This window comes from Hemitrygon akajei, chromosome 25 (genome assembly GCF_048418815.1).
Source record: "Hemitrygon akajei chromosome 25, sHemAka1.3, whole genome shotgun sequence".
Classification (NCBI taxonomy): Eukaryota; Metazoa; Chordata; class Chondrichthyes; order Myliobatiformes; family Dasyatidae; genus Hemitrygon; species Hemitrygon akajei.
In genome coordinates this window covers 20,776,831-20,790,792 of record NC_133148.1, presented here as the reverse complement: position 1 = coordinate 20,790,792, position 13,962 = coordinate 20,776,831, and the positions used below count along the sequence as shown (strand labels likewise).

The 13,962-nt window shown below is 43.2% G+C and overlaps 1 protein-coding gene across 1 annotated transcript in view; it reads left to right on the top strand.

The window, feature by feature from the left end:
• LOC140716249 (uncharacterized) overlaps positions 1-13,962 on the top strand; it is a 42,087-nt gene that overhangs the window by 16,926 nt on the left and 11,199 nt on the right. The window lies entirely within an intron of this gene.

The following is a 13,962-nucleotide window of genomic DNA, read 5'->3' as shown; positions in this document are numbered from 1 at the left end:
CTGAATGCGTCTCAACTCAAATATGTAACGTATTGCTCTCTAGTCATCATATGGTAAATTTTAAATTGTCCCAGTCAGGCCTGGAGGTTTAATCGCTGTCCAGGATTTCTTTTGTGGGATAATGCCTTTCCTGACAAAAGGGGGCGGGGAGCCACTCAGCTTGGCAGGTAACCCCCTACCCTGGGGAAAAGGTATTGATCTACTTTCAGTAGTGGGTAGGTGGCAACCTTAAAAACACCACAGATCATGACACACCCTGTCCTTATTGGCTACTGGGACTGTTGGCATTGCCCATGGGCTCCAGAGAAAGGCTCCATGCGATCTAGCTCACTAGCTACTTCATCACGGATGGTGTAAGAAATTGGGCAGACTTTGTAAAACTTGGATGTGACATTTTCATTTAACAATATTTTGCCCTTGCTATGGTTGAGTTTTCCAGTGCCATCCTTGAACATTGCCGTGGCATCATCCAATAACTCTCTTAATTTGCTTTCAGTTGACTCTATTTGCAGAGAATGTGGCATGCAAATGGTGAATGGATCGCCAATCACATTGTAGTTGTCTCAACCACTGAGATCCCCACAATGCAGGCCCTCCTGTTTTTAACCACATACATGCTCATTGTGGTTTGTTGGTTGTTGTATGTCATTCCCACAGGAGCTATCTTTTCTCCAGTATAAAGTTTTAGTTGGATATCTGCAAGCTTTAACTCAGTATCTTTGAGGAATAACTGAAACAGCTGAGACAAAGTCCAATTCCATTTTAATTAATTGCACTCCTGTTGTAAGGCATTTTGCTTGTCTATTGTTAGTTTTCACATTGTAAATCTCAAGGCTATGCAGTCCTATGTCACTCTCATCATTATCAGATTTTTCATCGACAGCTTGCAGATTAGTGCTCTATTTGAAACCGCATCTTCACATTTTATCTTTTTCTCTGCCCTGTGCAGTCCATTTATTTTTGTCTGCCCAACATCTTTTTTTTTTGTTTGCATCCTGCTTTGTTGCATGTTTTTGCACCTTTAAACCTGCATTGGCCTGGTGTTGGTGAACCCCAGCTACAATGGTCATACTCTGCAGGTGCTGGAAATCCAATCAACACACACAGAACGCTGGAGGAACTCAGCAGGCCAGGCAGCATCTATGGAAAAGAGTAAACAACCAATGTTTGGGGCTTTTTATTTTACTCAACTATTTCTCTCCTCCTGCGGAGAAACTGTGCTGCATTTTTAACTGCAACAGCAGGTAGGTAGTCATCATAGGTTTATTTTTAAAACTTGCTCGTCACCAATGTTGTGTTTTGTAACTCTACAAACTAACTGAACGAAAAACGGGACTCCGGGATAAACGTGCACTCTTTGTTGTTACTTCAGTGAGATGTGCACTTATGAAATGGCGGAGTATGCGTTATGCCATTCACATACTCTAATGAATTATTTAAACAAAGAATGCATAAACAAACAATGTATTAACAATATTACTCAGATATTACTGAAATATTAAATACAGAACATTGAGTTCTTGTTTAATAAGGGTGTCAAACATTTTGTGGAGAAGCCAGCGAAATGGGGTTGGGAGGGGTAAGAATCAGCCATGATCTAATGGCAGACCAGACTTGATGGGCTGATGGCCCAATTCTGTTGTTGTGTCTTTTGGTCTTTCCCCATGACCAGTGCTGAAATAACACAACGGCCGTGGTCCTTCACACCTGGGCAATACTCAGTCTAAGACTTGCCTCTTCTGTCCAGCTTGGAAATCTGATGGCACAGAGTCCAGGAATTTCCTATCCAATTTCAGAATGATGAAGGGATTTTGAAAGAGCACGTCTTTGTCATTGTCAATGTAGATCGACGCACCACCTGCCTCGCATGTTCAGTGGGATTGTGGTCTGAGCATGCCTGTGGATAGACAGAGTACACTGGGACAGCCAGAGACCTTTTCCCACAATGGAAATGGCTAACATGGGGGACTGGAGGAATGTGTAGGGGGTGTCATTGTTATGTCTGAAGAGGTAGATACATTAAGGAATTAAGAAATTCTTAGGTAGGCACTTGGATGACAGAAAAATAGAGAGCTACGTAGGACAGAAGGGTTAGACTGATCTTGGGGTAGTTTGTACGGTTGTCACAACATCATGGGTGAAAGGGCCTGTACTCTGCTGTAGTGTTCTAGGTGTCCAATTGCCACATGTAAAGAGGGAGAGAGTTAATGAAAAACGATGGTAATTTGCACAGACAAACCCCAATATTGGCGGTTGCAATGTATTACCAGAAAATGGTCCATATTGTGATGCAAATCTATGTTAACAGGATATGCATCAACTTGAGCAAATATTTATCCTGTATCTCAAACTTTTTGGGTTGGTTTGCAAATTCCTTTTGGGTGAATTTCCATTTCTCGGACTGCTGTAACACAGAGTGTCACCTTATGTATTTAAAGATAAACTTGATAACAGGTCCTTCCAGCCCACTGAGGCCATGCAACCTCATTGTGACGAGCTAACGTTCCAACCCATACATCTTTGTAATGTGCAAGGAGAACAGAGCACCCAGAGGGATCCCACGCAGTCACATGGAGAATGTACCAACTCCGTACAGACAGCAGCCAGAATTGAACCTGGGTCGCTAGCCCTGTAATAGCATTACGCCAACTGCTGTGCTATTGTGCTGCTGCAAAATACAGCGAAATGTGTCATTTGCGTCAATGACCGACACAGTCTAAAGATTTGCAGGGGATAGCCAGCTGGAGTTGCCATGCTCCCATGCCCACAGCTTACTAACCCTAACCTGCGCATATTTGGAATGTTGGAGAAAAACCAGTGGTCATGGGAAGTACATATAAGGTCCTGACAGACACGCGGAATTGAACCCAGGTCTTTGGTGCTGTAAAATAATTTGCTAGCCGCTATGCTACATACCACATATAAGAGGGAACTTTTCCAACTGAACTTCTAAGAATTAAAATGAATTGTTCAGAACAAAATCTGCTGGTGAATAGTTTCTCTCAGCCATGTCAGTGCACAGTGAGAAGACTGATGCGTTCTCACAGGCCCCTCCATTTGTGGTAGAATAGGACAAGGGCGGCTGAAGTGGAGTTCTTCCAGAGGCGGGGGGCTGGGGGGAGCATTCACAGAATATTTCAGAAACAGGATTTTGTACATCACCATTCCCTTCACTTCTGTCCTTCCTGAACCAGGTCAGACCTTGAGGTGAGACACGAGAGCTGGGTCCCTCCAAGTATGTGAGGAAACTTGCCTACCATGAATTAAAGAAGCGATGAAAGCACAAGGTGTTACCATGTCCTGGAGAAGCTGGTCAGAATCAAAATCAGGTTTATTATCGCTAACACATGTCACGTAATTTGCTGTTTTGAAGCAGCAGTACAGTGCATTACATAAAATACTATTAAACATATATTTAATTAAGTAGGTAGTGCAAAAAGAGAGCAAAGGTAATGAGGTAGTGTTCATGGGTTCAATGTCAATTCAGAAATCTGATGGTAGAGGGGAAGAAGCTGATCCTGAATACGAGGGGTGATTGATAAGTTTGTGGCCTAAGGTAGGAGTCAATTTTAGAAAACCTAGCACATTTATTTTTCAACATCATCCTCTCCTACATTTACACACTTAGTCCAGCAGTCGTGGAACATATGGATCTTGGACCTCCAGAAAGTGTCCACAGCAGGGGTGATTGATAAGTTCGGGCCTAAGGTAGAAGGAGATGAGTTATACAGCTCTCGTTACATGCACGCGCAGTTCAACTCTTTGAGTGATGATGCAGAAAGTTTGAAGTTAATAACTCATCTCCTTCTACCTTAGGCCACAAACTTATCAACCACCCCGATGAGTTATTAACTTCAAACTTTCTGCATAATCACTCAAAGAGTTGACCTGCATGTGCACGTAACGGGAGCTGTATAACTCATCTCCTTCTACCTTGAACCACGAACTTATCAATCACCCCCGCTGTGGACACTTTCTGGAGGTCCAAGATCCGTATGCTCCATGACCGCTGGATTAAGTGTGTAAATGTAGGAGGGGACTATGTTGAAAAATAACTGTGCTAGGTTTTCTAAAATTGACTCCTTCTATGTAAGGCCACAAACTTATCAATCACCCCTCATAAATGAACAAAATCAATGCAGACACCTCATGCAGGTAACCTCATACCGTGCTATTTAAATAGAGTTCGCTCTAAGCTCAGTGTAGCATCTAATGGCCACACATGTGAACATAAGGGATGCTAGTTAGAAATTGTTTGGCAACAGCCTCCCGTCCCAATTGACTGGCATAGTGTCCCAAATAAACAAAGAGTATGCCGGTTATTTTTTTTATTAGCTTTTGTTCTTTAAGTGTTGTCCTAAATAACTGGCTGCCCTGATTAACCAATGGCCCGATTAACTGGAATCCACTGTCATTCACACTGGGGGCCAACAGTTAACTTACTCAGAGTCACTAGTGAGGGGGGGGGGGAGTTCTCTCATCAGTCCAATCAGGTGACACACCAGTCAGTTTTCACACAAGTGAGAATATTGAGTTATGTGCTGGGTTTAATATTTAAATATGAAATGTATTTAAAACAACTTGCATTAAAAACTCTTTACTAAATCGGCACAGTAGTGTAGTGCCATTGCAGTGCCAGTAACCCGGGTTAAATTCCGTCACTGTCTGTGAGGAGTTTGCACGTTCTTCCCTGTGACCACGTGTTTCTTCCAGGTGCTCCGGTTTCCTCCCACTTTCCAAAGTCGTATGGGTTAGCCAGTTAATTGGTTGCATGGGTGTAATTAGGCAGTACGGGCTCGTTGGGCTGAAAGGACTGGTTACAAGCTGTATCTCAAAATAATTAGAAATAAAAATAATCCTTTGAATGTAGTTGTTGGTGTGTGGAACGGTAGGTTTCTTGGTAAATTAAGTGTTTTTTTGATATGAAGCTATTGTTAAAGCTAATTTATGCTCAAAGGCCTCTTTATTAGGTACAGGAGTGGACCCTCTGTGGACTTCTGCTGCTGTAGCCCATCTACTTCAACTTTCAGTATGTTGTGCATTCGGAGATGCTCTTCTGCACACCACTGTTGTATTTGAGTTACGTCACCTTCCTATCGACATGAGCCAGTCTGGCCATTTCTCGCTCACCTCTCTCATTAACGAGCTGTGCTCACCTACAACACTGCCACTCACTGGAAGCTTTTTAAAAATTTTGTACCATTCTTTGTAAACCCTGGAGAATGTTGTACTGTACATGAAAATCTCAAGTGATCAGCAGTTTCTGAGATACTCAAACCACCCCATCTGGCACCAACAATCATTCCATGGTTAAAGCTACTTAGATCACAATTCTTCTCCATTCTGAACAACAGCTGAACCCTTTGACCAAGTTTGCATGCTTTTGTAGATTGAAATATTGCCACATGATTGGCTGATTAGATATTTGTATTAATGAGTGGGCAGGTAAATAACTAATTTATAGAGTTCATACAAAAGCTGTACTTCAATGTGTTTTACAATGGGATAAAGTGCAAACATAAAAATAAAAGGCAAAATGATGTTAATTAAAAGCAAGGTTAAATAGATAGTTTTAAACTATTGTTTGGAAGTGTCAGCTGAGACTGTATCCTTTATAGTTTTAGATTTTCAATTTCAAAGTTCAGGAGCGTAGTTAAAAAACTGACCTGACAACTTAATTTTGAAGGAGGGCCTCTGCCCCTCCCTCTTCAGTCCTGACGAAGGGTCTCGGCCCGAAACGTTGACTGCTCGTTTCCATGGATGCTGCCCGACCTGCTGAGTTCCTCCAGCGTGTTGTACGTTTTCACAGAGACAACAGTGAGTGGCTGTGGGTGTTAGATTTTGCAGTTACTGTTGTTGCTCACCACATCGAGGACTGGACCCTGGTCACTGGGCACGCTGGGGTTTGTTCTGCAGTTTAGTATTCTGGATCCATTCTCTTTATCACACACACACACACACACACATACAGTGTTTCAAACCCTCAGTGTCTCTACATTGTGACTGACAAGTCCCTGCCAGTGTTTCTGCTCCACAGCAGTATCTTCCCCTCTCACCCTGTAGGAATATTCTCAAGTCTCTCTGTCCTCTCCATGTCCACTCAGGTTCATGTTAAACCCATCCCTGCTGATTATCTCAGCTCTTCCCTGTGCTGATGGGTTCCACACTGTCCCCACTCAGTGGGTGAAGACGTTCTGTCTAAGTTAGACATCTACTGTGCCTATTGTTCAGAAGATGGTGCTGTGTCAGGGTACTGCCCGATGTAGGAACAAGAACAAGCATCATTGGAAGCACCGCCCGCTTGCAATCCCCACAGAGCTTTTCGATATTGTCTATGTGGGTTTTTTTTTTTGCTTCCTCAATTGATGCAGAGATTTGCTCCTTGGACATTTTACTGTCAATATCATAGTTTTTGTAGATTATCACTTGTTCCACGTTTCTTTCCCGATCAATCAGTAAACTCCCTCAGTTAACGCACAAAGTGTGTGGAAATTTAAACTGTTCTTCTAACCCAACGCGTTCAGGCTACCTTAACTGCAATGAAACTGCCATCATCCTTATCTTTTCTTGCTTGCACTTATTCTCTAGATCTTATCAAAATATTTAAGAGCATGAGAAAATCTGACAGATGCTGTAAATCCAAAGCAACACAGACAAAATGCTGGAGGAACTCAACAGGTCAGGCAGCATCTGTGGAAATGAATTGTTACGATCCAGCAACAATGAATATATAATTGAGACGGGTTTTTTTTAATAACAAATAAAACATTTATTAAACACTGTTAAAAAAAATACCCAAAAGTAAACAAACGACTAACTTAACCGGAAGTCAGCTACAATACGGCAGCTCGAACAGTTCTTAAAGCGAGAAATGCGAACTCAGTTCTTTAAAGTAGTATTGCAAAAAAAGTCCAAAATGATTTACAGTCAGTTAGGAGAGACTTTCCTTGGAGTAATTAAATCCTCTTTCACGACGTTACTGCTGATCTCAGCCGAAGTATGCTTTGCCGAGGGATTTACGATTGAAGGAAATAAAACGGTTTAAAGGCACTGACCTTTCCTTGGCGAAACTCTGCATCCAACTCTCTGCTCTTTTGGCAAAGCAGGAGTTATCGTGGACACAAGTTACTAATTCCTCGTACAAAGATTAAATAAAGGTCGAACCTGTTTCACCATCCACATTAACTTTCCTCGATCCTCCAGCTTCCCGAACTTCGATAAATCTTCACTCTCCGACTGGACTTTAACTGGCAGCATTGTAGCAAAACTGCCGGCAATAACCTTTGAGACTTAAGGCAGGAAGTAAAACTCCACTTTAAAACAAAACTGCGTCATAACATCGAATACGCAGCAAACTGGAGTCACGGCGAATTCAACCACGAACTGCCCCACGTCACAGGGAGGGGGTTCCTCTTTTATACCCTGTTGAAAAAACTATCACATGACCTCTCACTGGCGGGAAAATTACGTCACTCCACCATCACAAGACCATTACCTCATGCCCAGCATAGCCTCAATTACACCATGGTCATGTGACAGGCACAAGATACCCACAGGTACGTAACAGAATAAACAGTTGCGTATCTGGCCGAGATCATTCTTCAGGAGTGAAAAGGAAGGAGGAAGACACCAGAATAAAAAGATGGGTGGGGGTAGGGGGAAGGAGACTCGGTAGAAGATGGGTGAAGCCAGGAGGGTAGGAAAGGTGAAGAACTGGAGAAGAAGGAATCGGATAGGAAAGGGGAAAGAGGGCCATGGGAGAAAAAGAAGGAGAAAACCCAGGGGGAATTGATAAGTTGGTGAGAAGAGGTAAAAGGCCAGAGTGGGGAGTAAGAAGAAGAGGGGAGGGGAAGGAATTTTTAATGGAAAGAGAAATCAAAATGCCATCAGGTTGGAGGCTACCCAGACAGAATATAAAGTGTTACCTCTCGATCTTGGGGGTGGCCTCATCGTCGTCACAAGAGGAGGCCAAGGACTGACATGTCAGAACAGGAATGGGAATTAAAATGTTTGGCCACCGGGAAGTTCCACTTTTGGTGGAAGCAGCAGAGGTGCTCGACAAAGTGGCACCCCCACCACCACCCCTCCCTGGTTTACAACGGGTCTTACCAATGTAGAGGGGGCTGCATCAGGAACAATGGACTCCAGTAGATTCGCAGACAAAGTGTTATCATTTAAGAGCCATGTTTCATTAGACTCAACATCGATGGTATATTTTGTCTGGATTTTTTAATTGATCTGATCAAACTGTAATGCTATGACCTCAACCCCTCCGATAATTGTTCACACCAAACAGGAGATTCTGTATTTGGTTTCACAACTTCGGCCACTGTCTTACTTTAGTCTCATGTAGCACTTAATTTGTACGTGCTTCTTATCATTTTGACAGCGATCCAAAATATTAAGTACAAAGTTCAAAGAAAAATTTATTATCGGAGTGTATAAAGTCACCACATACAACCTTGAGATTCTTTTTCTGCGGGCATACTTAGCAAATCTATAGAAGAGTAAGTATAAACATTAGGAAGAGTTAACTGTAAACAGGCTGCGCAAATGCAGATGTAAATAAATGGCAATAAATAACGGGCATGAAATAACAAGATATAAATAAGTGTAGCTTTCCCCTTTTGTTCAAGAGCCTGATGGTTGAGGGGTAGTAACAGTACTTGAACCTGGTGATACGTCCTGAGGCACCTGTACCTCCTACCTGATGTCAGCAGCAAGAAAAGGACGATGGATGCTGCTTTTCTACGACAGTGTTTCGTGTAGATGCGCTCAATAGTTGGGAGGGTTTTTTTTAACCCATGATGTACTGGGCCGAATCCACTACCTTTTGTCGGATTTTCCGCTCAAAAGCATCGGTGTCCCAATACGAGCCCATAATGCAGCCAGTCAGCACACTTTCCACCACACATCCATAGAAGTTTGCCAAGGTTTTCGATGACATGCCGAAACGCACAGACTCCTGAGGAGGTAGAGGCGCTGTTGTGCTTTCTTTGCAATAATGTTTATATGATGGGTCCAGGACAGGTCCTCTGAGAGAGTGACACTCAGGAATTTAAAGTTACTGACCCTCTCCACCTCTGATCCTCTGATGACCTCTGGTTTCCACATTGTTTCTTAGGCTTTTGTACGATTGAAGGTTGCTTGAAGCAGGTGGGTACCACACACTGCCAGAGTGAGAGGTTGAAGGTATCTGTGAATACACCAGCCAGTTGGTCAGCACAAGTCTTCAGCACTGGGCCAGATACTCCATCCGGACCAGATGCTTTCCTTAGATTCACTCTCTTGAAGGCAGCCCTCACGTCACCTTCAGATGCTGAGACCAAAGGATCATCGGGAGACGTGAGGGTGCATGGGGGTGTTCTGGTGGTCAAAGTGAGCATATCGGAAAGTGAGTTCATCAGGAAGTGAAGCAAAGTTGTCTGCTATACTGCAAGATTTAGCTTTGTAGGAGGTTATGGCATTCAAACCTTGCCACAGCTACTGAGCATCCCTCAGTAATCCCAATCCAGTCTGGAGCGAAGGAGGCTAAGGGGTGACTATAAAGAATTTATAAAATTATAAAGGGCAAAGATGATCATTATCAGGCTGTGAGCATCTCCTCCATGATTCTCCTTATCACAAGGCTGCATCCACAGGCTCCTACTCTACCCCCTGTACTCTCTAATGTGTAATCAGACTCGGCTCTCACTACATCTACATTCACTGATGACCAGATCTCCAATAACAACCAGACAGAGTGCACAAAGGAGTTAGAGAGCCTCGTGGCTTGGTGTTAACAACCTTTCCCCGAATGTAAGCAAGACTGAAGAGTTGGTCTTTGACATCAGGAAGTGGGGCAGAGCAGACGCTCATGGATTACCAGCTGTAAAACAAGCAGAGAGGGGATTATAAGATCATAAAAGGCAGGCATAGATCAAGTGGATAGTCGGAGACTTTTCCCCAGGGCAGACATGTACAAAAACATAATTTTAAACTGAAGGAAAGAATTGGGAATGGGGTAATGTCTTTACACTGACAGTGGTGGGTGCATGGAACACTCTGACAAGGGTTTTGTTGGAGGCAGATTCATTGGGGTCATTTAAGAAACTCTTAGATAAGCACATGGATGACAGAAACATGGAGGGCTGTTTAGGTGGCAAGGATAAGACTTGAGAGGAGGTTAGAAAGTCAGTATAACATTGTGGGCCGAAGAGCCTGTACTGTAAAGTTATATATTCCATGTTCGTGAGAGTGGGATTAGTGTAGAGAGCTGTGAACGGTTTGGGTTAAACGGCGCTGTGACGGCAGGTTGTCACACTGCTAGAGGCAACATCTGTTATGTTCTGTAACTTCAGAACTAGCAGAGAGGAAAACACGGAGCCCAGAGATACTCACGTACTTTAGTTTTACTTTCATGAGGCGCTCACACATGACCTGGTGGCATAATAACGTATGCCATTCACATACATTTACAGTTATGTAAACAAAGAATGCTTAATCAAACAATATATTTGCATTAGTACTCAAATATTACTGAAATATTAAAGACACTACAGCATCCTTCAAGAGAGCTGTTCTCTCAACTGAAACACAAAAGATCCCCAACTATGTGAACCAGAGCTGGAGATCTATTCCCAAGGTCCCAAATAACATTTGCTCTCCAGTCAACATTACAGATCCTTTCATGGTCACGTTATTGTTTGCGGGAGGCTGTCAACAGCTGGAGGATCTCAACAGCTCGGGCAGTGTCTGTGCAGGGAAATTCGGGGAGACCCTCTCTCACTGTTATCCCTCTGTGACCCTCCCAGCCCACCACCTTCTCATCCTGGCCACTTCCATTCCAGTCCTGATGAGGGTCTCGGCCCGAAACGGCGACAGTTTATTCCCCTCCATAGAGTCTCCGATTTGCTGTTAATATATTTCCTCTGACATTACAATAATCAACCATAAAGCATCAAGGAAGCTGGAAAAGTGGCAGATGCCTTTTAAATGCAAATTAAATGAAAATTAGGAGAGGTAGTCAGCCCTAGGTCGCAGGAGATGGGTAACAGGGTGACCATCAGGAGATGCACGGGAAACAGGAATCCAGTGTCGAGCCATTCCCCTCAATAATAAGTATACCACTTTGGATACTGTTGAGGGGGACAACATACCAGTGGGGAGGACACATGTCTCTGGCAATGAGTCTGGCGCTGTGGCTCAGAAGAGGAGGGAGGTGAAGAGGACTGATAGGCGATTCCATAGTTAGAGGAATGGATATGAGATTCTGTGGATGCAATAGAGGCCCCCGGATTGTATGTTGCCTCCCACGTGCCAGGGTTAGGTATTTTCGGATCGGGTCCACAGCATTCGAAACGGGGAGGGTGAGCAGCCAGAAGTCGAGGTGTATATTGGCACCAATAACATGAGTAGTAAAGGCGAGGAGGTCCTGAAGAGAGATTTTAGAGCCTGGTAGAAAGCTGAAAAACAGAACCTCCAGGGTAGTAAACTCTGGATTGCTATCTGTTCTGTGCACCAGCGCGGGTAAGAATAGGATGATTTGGCATATGAATGTGTGGCTGCGGAACTGATGCAGAGGGCAAGAGTTCGGGTTTCTGGGTCACTTGGGATCTCTTCTGGGGAAGGAATGACTGTACACAAGGGACACGTTATACCTGAACCCAAGGGTGAACACTATCCTTGCGGGCAGGTTTGCTGGAGCTGTTCGAGAGGGTTTAAACTGATTTGGCAGGGGGATATGAACCGTAGTGACAGTACTGAGGATGGGATAGTCAGTTTACAGACAGGTCAAAATTGCAGTCGAAGGGATGAGTTGCAATGTAAAAGGGAACAAAATTGCAAAGGGTGATGAATACAGAATGAATGTGTGATATTTGAAAGCACACAGTATACGGAAGGAAGTAGATGAACTTATAGCACAGTTACACATATGTAGGTATGACGTTGTGGGCAGCACTGAATCATGGCTGATTAAAGATTATAGTTTGGAGCTTAATGTCCAAGAGTACCCATTGTATTTAAAGGACAGGCAGGTAGGCAGAGGGGGTGGGGTGTCTCTGTTGGTGAAAAATACAACTCAATCCTTAGAAAGAGGTGACATAAGGATTGGAAAATTCAGAATCAATGTGAGTAAAGTTAAGAAACTGCAAGGGTAAAAATATCCTGATGGAAGTTATATGTAGACCCCTGAATAGTAGTAAAGACACGGTCTACAAGTTACAATGGGAGATAGAAAATGCATAAATGCATGTCAAATGGGCAACGTTATGATAGTCATGGGCAATCTCTCTATGCAAGTAGTTTGGAAAAATCAGTTTGGTGCTGGATCCCAAGAGGGGGAATTTGTAGAATACCCTATGAGATGGCAATTTGGAGCAGCTTCTGGTTGAGCCTACTAGGGGATCAGATATTCTGGATTGGGTGCTGTGCAATGAACTGGAATTGATTAGAGAGCTCAAGGTAAAGGAAACTTTAAGTGCCACTGATTATAATATGATAGAATTCACCCTACAGTTTGAGAATAAAAAGCTGAAGTCAGATGTATCAGTATTATAGTGGAGTAAAATGAATTACAGAGGCATGAGAGTGGAGCTGGCCAAAATTGATTGGAAGGGAACACTAGCAGGGATGATGGCAGAGCAGCAATGGCCGGAGTTTCTGGGAGCAATTCGGAAAGTGCAGGATAGATGCATCCCAAAGAAGCAGAAGTATTCTAAAGGCGGGATGACACAACTGTGGCTAGCAAGGCAAGTCAAAGCCAACATAAAATCCAAAGAAAAGGCAAAAAATAGTGGATATTTTAGGCTAGGGAAGCTATAAAAAGCAACAAAAGGCAAATAAAAAAGTCAAAAAGAAGGGAAAGATGGAATGTGAAGGTAAGCTAGCCAATAATATTAAAGAGGATACCAAAATATTCTTTAGATACATACAATGTAAAAAAAGAGGCATGCGTAGTTATCAGGCCACTAGAAAATGATTCTGTGGAGGTAGTAATGGGGGACAACAAAATGGTGGACAAACTGAGTTTTGCATCAGACTTCACTGTGGAAAACATTAGCAGTATGCCCTAGGTTCAAGAATGTCAGGGAGCAGCAGTGAATGACATTGCCATTACTAGGGAGAAGGTGCTTTGGAAACTGAAAGGTCTGAAAGCAGACAGACAGCCTGGACCAGATGGTCTACACCCTAGGGTTCCGAAAGACGTGACTGAAGAGATTGCGAAGGCATTTGTGTTGATCTTTCAAGAATCAGTTGATTTTGGCATGGTTCCGGAGGACTGGAAATTTGAAAATGTCGCTCAGCTCTTCAAGAAGAGAGGTCGAAGACAGGAAATTAGAGGCCCTACTTTCATGGTTGGGAAGATGTTGGAGTCAGTTGTTAAGGATGAGGTCTCAGGGTACTTGGACTTGCATGATAAAATAGACCATAGTCAGCTTGGTTTCCTCAAGGGAAGATTGTGCCTGACCAATTGGTTGGAATTCTTTGAAGAAATAACAAGCAGGATAGATAAAGGAGATCCAGCAGATGTTGTACCCTTGAATTTTCAGAGGGCCTTTGACAAGGTACCACACACAAGGCTGCTTAACAAATTAAGGTGTTACAGGAAAGATGCTAGCATGGATAAAGCAATGGCTGATCAGCAGGAGGCAAAGAGTGGGACTAAGGAGAGCCTTTTCTAGTTGCCCGCCAGTGACTAGTGCTGTTCCACAGGGGTCTTGTTAGGACCGATTCTTTTTACATTATATGAGGGGTGATTGATAATTTTGTGGCCTAGGGTAGGAGTCAATTTTTAAAAACCTAGCACATTTATTTTTCAACATAGTCCCCTCCTACATTTATACACTTAGTCTAGCGGTCATGGAACATACAGATCTTGGACCTCCAGAAAGTGTCGACAGCAGGGGTGATTGATAAGTTTGTGGCCTAAGGTAGAAGGAGATGTTATTAATTTCAAACTTTCTTTATATATATATCTAT